Here is a 6,839-nt window from a genome sequence, read left to right on the forward strand (position 1 = left end):
TGTGCTGGTAGCTCATTAGTTGTGTTATTATTTTAGTGTTTCTTTGTCTTATTTACTAGAAATGTCTTTACTCGTAAGACTTATGAGCTCATTTTGTGTAGCCTCTGTGTGTTTTTTTTTATTCCGAGGTGTATGTCTCCAGTGTTTGTGGCCTGTGCGTTGGGGAGATGCTAAGTTGTGAGAAGCTGCCAGCGGTAGGCAAGCGAGTGGTGTTTTAATTGTTGCCGGCGTGGCCCCGGTGGGGTTAGACATGGTAACATGTGGGAGCAGAGCTCACTGTCTTTCAGCACTCCGTCTCACCTGAGCCCCAACGGGCCTTGGGTGCATCACTGTTAGTAATGACAGGAAACCGCAGCTGTGTGTGTGTGTGTGTGTGTGTGTGTGTGTGTGTGTGTGTGTGTGTGTGTGTGTGTGTGTGTGTGTGTGTGTGTGTGTGTGTGTGTGTGTGTGTGTGTGTGTGTGTGTGTGTGTGTGTGTGTGTGTGTGTGTGTGTGTGTGTGTGTGTGCGCGCGCGCCAAGGCATTGTTCTGAAGTGTAGGGAGGGATGTTGTGAGGGTCTTTGAAGGCATCGTCTTTAAGCATTAGGGAGGTGTGTGCGCTCCCTCGTATTGTGTCAAAGTAGAGCAGAGGTTGTGTGTGAGAGTGTCTGTGAATGTGTGAGTGTATTGTGTTTAAGTAGAGGGGAGGGGAGAGAGAGTGTGTAGTGAAGGTGGTGGTTGAGACTGTCTGGGTCTCAGTCCTGACTGGAGACCCAGTAACAGCTTGTGTTTCTCAGTCTCACTGTGTGTGTGTATATGGGATGGCTTATTATGTTTAAGAGCAAAGGTGTGTGTGTGCGTATATGTGAATGTCTGTGTGTACATGTGTGTGAGGGTGTCTGTGTTTGGCAGGGTTGTGTGGGGCTCCATCGTGACCCTGGCTCTGGATCCTGTTCTCCTGCTAATGGACAGTCTTTATGGGCCTCCCTTAGACACTCACTTCTTTTGAGCCACACTAGTGCTGGGCATGGAAACAGACCATTCCCCCTCAATGGGCCAAAAACAAAACCGTGTCAGGCGAGCTAGCAGACCCAGAGTGTTTACCATTGAAATCCCCACTGATGATGACCCAGATCAAACACAGGGCCTGACAGAGAGGCAGCCCTTATGTTTACAGTGACAGCCTCTTTTCATACACTCTACTAATCTTGGTGCACACAGACAGATATAGTGTACTAGACTGACATCCATAAAATCTCTGTTCAGGTGGGAATTTCACTGCAGAATGAGTTATTGATAAATGATTCTATGATTAGATACACACCGTATTCCATCGATACAGGTTGTTGGTTCAAGCCAGAAACCGTGGTTGATGCCACTTGTTTTTCAAAGGTGGAAATACAGTTCCTGTCCGAAATAAGTTCAACCTCGCTGCGGTAAAAACAAAACAATTGCCGCGATAACATATTTCTGTCCTCCTGATCAAATATCAATACCTTCTAGATATTAATTGCTATTGATCAATGGTATTAATTAATCTGCATACCATCAATTACCACCTTCTACAGTCAAGTCGTTATTGTCAATGCCTCACATTTTGCAGCTGTAATATTAGACGTTAGAACGTATTTCATTTTGTTGTAATATTACAATCAAACTTGCATTGATGCTATGGCACCTGTACCGCGCTGCACGGGTCACCTTCACGATAAAACATTCAGGAAATGTAGCTTTGAGTGAAGACTGAGATTGAAGACTGAGAGTGAAGACTGAGAGTGAAGACTGAGAGTGAAGACTGAGAGTGAAGACTGAGAGTGAAGACTGAGAGTGGCTCACTGAAGAAGAAAGTGAGAGAGATGCTGAAGTTTTGCTTGAGCATGTATTGTGATTTGTTGAATAGTGTCATTTTTTATTGAAGCCTCATTGGTGGGTTCCCATTTAGAATATCCTGTATTGAACATAGAGAAGTGTCATGAACAGATCTGCCTCAAGAAAGAGTTTTAAGCAGGACTTAAACCCTACTTACATTGTACCACCAATAGACCATAGAATGTTGTTGTAAATGTATGAATTCATTAATAACATCTAAAGCATATTACCTGTATCCATACTCAGATTTGATGAAGGCTGTGAAATATATGTTTTTTCTCAATAGCCTTCTTCAACTTGAACAGATAGGAAAGTGAATGGAGGACAAATAGACCCCTTAGCCTTTAGATGAGAACCAGAGAATGTCTGTTTCTATTGACTAATACAGATATTTATTGAAACAGTGCATTGTGTAGAGGAGTTGAGGGCCATGTTTCTGAAGGCCTTCTAGAGTGGGGGCCCTTGTCTCTGATGCACACGGCGACCCTGGAGAGAGAAGCCGCTTGACATTGAGAGGTGTTGTCGGGGTGGGCACATGTTTGGGCTTCGATTTTACTGAAGTGGACACTGGAGAATCAGACACTCGTATCCAATAGCGTGCTGCCCTTGGGCTCGGGTTATCTTGTAAATACTCTGCTCCAAGTCTATCAAAGCAGCGTCCTTTAAAGTGGCCAAGGCCAGTCATTCACTTTAAAATAAAAAAGCACTCCGTCTCCGAGCAGGGTGGGGGAGAGAGAGTAGGGGTGTGTGTTGTGGCATCCATTATTTGGTGGCTCTGGTCTCCCAGGTTCCACTGTGTGATGGTTTGAATAGTATGAGCAAAAATGGAGAGACAATTTGAACAAGTTAATGTGAAAATATCTCTCTCTCTATCTCAACCTCTCTCTTTTATCCCCTCAGCAGCCCCCGCGCTAGCCATTCTGTTCCTCATCTCCGGATGTGTGATGAGTTTTTCCTTGTTTTCTCCAAAAGCAAAACACAATAATAATAACAATAATAAAGAAACAATTAAAAGCAGTATGATAGACAGGAAATACTAACAGACCCCACTTACCGGCAACCATTGCATTAAAATGGCAGTGGTAATGCTGTTTTGATGAAATTCTATGTTTCGTTAATTTGTGTCCGTGTGTGTGTATGTATTTTTTGTTTGAGGGGATGTGAGTGGGATTAATCTATTGATTTGATTAAAGTAAAACGAAATACAGGGAACCACTAATATGTAATCATGTTTCAACAGACTTCAGTGTATCGTTATGACTGGAAGGAGTTCATGTGATGGTGAAGGGAACAGGGAGAAGGCCTACATTTAGATTGAAATCAATCAGTTTGACTGTAGCCTTGTTTCCCTGCTCTGTGAGTGGGGACAAAGTTGTGCAGGCGCGCTGAGTGACCCTGACACCTGCTTTGACCTCTCTTGACCCCTTCCCACTGCAATGACACATCCGGGCCATCTGACAGGCAAACAAAATGGCCGAAGTGCCCTCAGCGGCCCCATTCACCCGAACGGCCCCACACACCCCGCAAGGCGCCACACACCCCGCAAGGCGCCACACACCCCACACACCCCGCACGGCCCCACACACCCCGCAAGGCGCCACACACCCCGCACGGCTCCACACACCCCGCAAGGCGCCACACACCCCGCACGGCCCCACACACCCCGCAAGGCGCCACACACCCCGCACGGCCCCACACACCCCGCAAGGCGCCACACACCCCGCACGGCCCCACACACCCCGCAAAGCACCACACACCCCGCACGGCCCCACACACCCCGCAAGGCGCCCCACACCCCGCACGGCCCCACACACCCCGCAAGGCGCCACACACCCCGCAAGGCGCCACACACCCCGCAAGGCGCCACACACCCCGCAAGGCGCCCCACACACCCCGCACGGCCCCACACACCCCGCAAGGCGCCCCACACCCCGCACGGCCCCACACACCCCGCAAGGCGCCACACACCCCGCAAGGCGCCACACACCCCGCACGGCGCCACACACCCCGCACGGGAGATAAACTAATAAGAGCCCCTGTCAGGAGCGGAAATCCGATCGTCTAACAAGCAGGACACAGAAAGCTATTCCCCACCTCTGATCTATGCAATGGATAGTTTCCACAAACACTATCAGATATTGTTACAGCACAGCCGCCCATCACTTCAACATCCAAACTGGATAGAATGAGCTTCGATTACCTTTGAAAAGACAAAAAAATACTATGTGCACACTCAATTGTGTTTAATTGTTTTTACCAGAAATAATTTAACATGATAAAACGGGTGCTTATAGTCCCTGTACTTGCAGAATATTAAATGAGAGTTTGATATTTTATTATCCTGATTTTCAGGATAATATCTTGTTTTGTAAAGTTCCTGTCGATTTAAATGTCACGTCTAGGGAAATTATTAAGCTTTTTAAATGTACGAAATTAAATCAATTTGTTCCAAAACTATCGAAAACATTAGATGTGCCGTGCCTCACAGACTAGACTGAATATAATACACATTTGTACATGTGTGGAATAGGACAAATATCAGCACCCACCAAAGTATTATTATAATAATAGCTATGTATTTCTGTAATAAATTCAGCAAAGGTACAGTGCATTCGAAAAGTATTCAGACCCCTTCACTTTTTCCACATTCTGTTACGTTACACACAAAATGGATTACATTTAATTTTTTCCCTCATCAATTTACAAACAATACCTCATAATGACAAAGCAAAAACATGTTTTTAGTAATGTTTTATTTTAACTGAAATATCACATATACGTAAGTATTCAGGCCTTTACTCAGTACTTTGTTCAAGCACATTTGGCAGGGATTACAGCCTCAAGTCTTTTTGGGTATGATGCTACAGTTTATCCCATTCTCTGCCGATCCTCTCAAGCTCTGTCAGGTTGGATGGGGAGTGTCAGCTATTTTCAGGTCTCTCCAGAGATGTTCGATCGTGTTCAAGTCCAGGCCCTGGCTGGGCCACTCAAGGACATTCAGAGACTTGTCCCGAAGCCACTCCTGCGTTGTCTTGGCTGTGTGCTTGGCTGTGTGTTCGATCCTGACTAGTCTCCCAGTCCCTGCCTGTCCCTGTAGGGATGGTATTGGCCAGGTTTTGGGTGGTGCCAGGTTTCCTCCAGACGTGGCGCTTGGCGTTCAGGCCAAAAGTTCAATCTTGGTTTCATCAGACCAGAGAATCTTGTTTCTCATGATCTGAGAGTCCTTTAGGTGCCTTTTGGCAAACTCCAAGTGGGCTGTCGTGTGCCTTTTACTGAGGAGTGGCTTCTGTCTGGCCACTCTACCATAAAGGCCTGATTGGTGGAGTGCTGCAGAGATGGTTGTCCTTCTGGAAGGTTCTCCCATCTCCACAGACAAACTCTGGTTCTTGGTCACCTCCCTGACCAAGGCCCTTCTCCCCGATTGCTCTGTTTGGCCGGGCGGCCAGCTCTAGGAAAAGTTTTGGTGGTTCCAAACTTCTTCCATTTAAGAATGATGGAGGCCACTGTGTTCTTGGGGACCTTCAATGCTGCAGAAATGTTTTGGTATCCTTCCCCAAATCTGTGTCTCGACACAATCATGTCTCGGATCTCTACGGACAATTCCTTCGACCTCATGGCTTGGTTTTTGCTCTGACATGCACTGTCAACTGTGGGACCTTATATAGACAGGTATTTGCCTTTCCAAATCATGTCCAATCAATTGAATTTACCACAGGTGTTCTCCAATCAAGTTGTAGAAACATCTCAAGGATGATGAATGGAAACAGGATGCACCTGAGCTCAATTTCGAGTCTCATGGCAAATAAAAAATTGTTTTTTATTTTTAACGTTTTTAAAAACGATTGATGAGGATTTTTTTTCCAATCCATTTTAGAATAAGGCTTTAACTTAACAAAATGTGGAATGAGTGAAGGGGTCTGAATACTTTCCGAATGCACTGTATATGGCCCTTCATGCTCACATCAATGTATCAATGTATTTAGGAATTATGAAAAGAAAGTTTGATTCAAAAATAGGCCATTAGTACACAAGCAATTAAGTGATGGGGCTTTAAATAATGTACCACAGATGAAAACTAATTATAGCCAGCTTGTTTCTTTGATTCAGTCTTTCTCTCTTACAGTCACTCGAGGTATTACTTTGGCTCTTCAATCAACTACCGTTTGTTTTGAACTATCACAGTACATGACCACTTGTGACAGTATAGAACATTCAGCGACTGGTGAAGGGAAGAACGCATGGTCCACAGCTGCAGAGCAGGTCATTTTCCCCTCAAACACCTTTCGTTCTCTTACCTCATCCCACACCACTGATAACAATAGTGTGCGTGTGTGTGTGTGACTCGCGACCGTGTAAGTCACACAGAGATCAAACAGCCAGTCAATTCCCCTGTGAGGAATCCAGTGGCTGTGACAGGGGAGGCTAAGCATCTAGGATCAAATGGACTGCATCTGTTGGCGCTGTCTGTCACTGTCCATCATGAGAGAGGAGAACATAGAACAACCAATAGAGAGGCTTGGAGAGGTGAGAAAACACAGGTTAACCAATAGAGATGCTTGCAGTGATGAGGGAACACAGGTTACAAAATAGAGATGCTTGGAGTGATGAGGTAACACAGGTTAACCAATAGAGAGGCTTGGAGGGGTGAAGGAACACAGGTTAACCAATAGAGATGCTTGGAGGGGTGAGAAAACACAGGTTAACCAATAGAGATGCTTGGAGGGGTGAGAAAACACAGGTAAACCAATAGAGATGCTTGGAGGGGTGAGGGAACACAGGTTAACCAATAGAGATGCTTGGAGGGGTGAGGGAACACAGGTTAACCAATAGAGAGGCTTGGAGGGGTGAAGGAACACAGGTTAACCAATAGAGATGCTTGGAGGGGTGAGGGAACACAGGTTAACCAATAGAGATGCTTGGAGTGATGAGGTAACACAGGTTAACCAATAGAGATGCTTGGAGGGGTGAGGGAACACAGGTTAACCAATAGAG

At 45.7% G+C, this 6,839-nt stretch overlaps 1 protein-coding gene across 1 annotated transcript in view; it reads left to right on the forward strand.

Annotated features, from left to right (window-relative positions):
* Positions 1 to 6,839, forward strand: part of LOC139577180 (cotranscriptional regulator ARB2A homolog) — a 331,393-nt gene that overhangs the window by 319,654 nt on the left and 4,900 nt on the right. The gene's annotated exons all lie outside the window — the stretch shown is intronic.

The sequence above is a fragment of the Salvelinus alpinus genome, chromosome 5 (genome assembly GCF_045679555.1).
Source record: "Salvelinus alpinus chromosome 5, SLU_Salpinus.1, whole genome shotgun sequence".
NCBI lineage: Eukaryota > Metazoa > Chordata > Actinopteri > Salmoniformes > Salmonidae > Salvelinus > Salvelinus alpinus.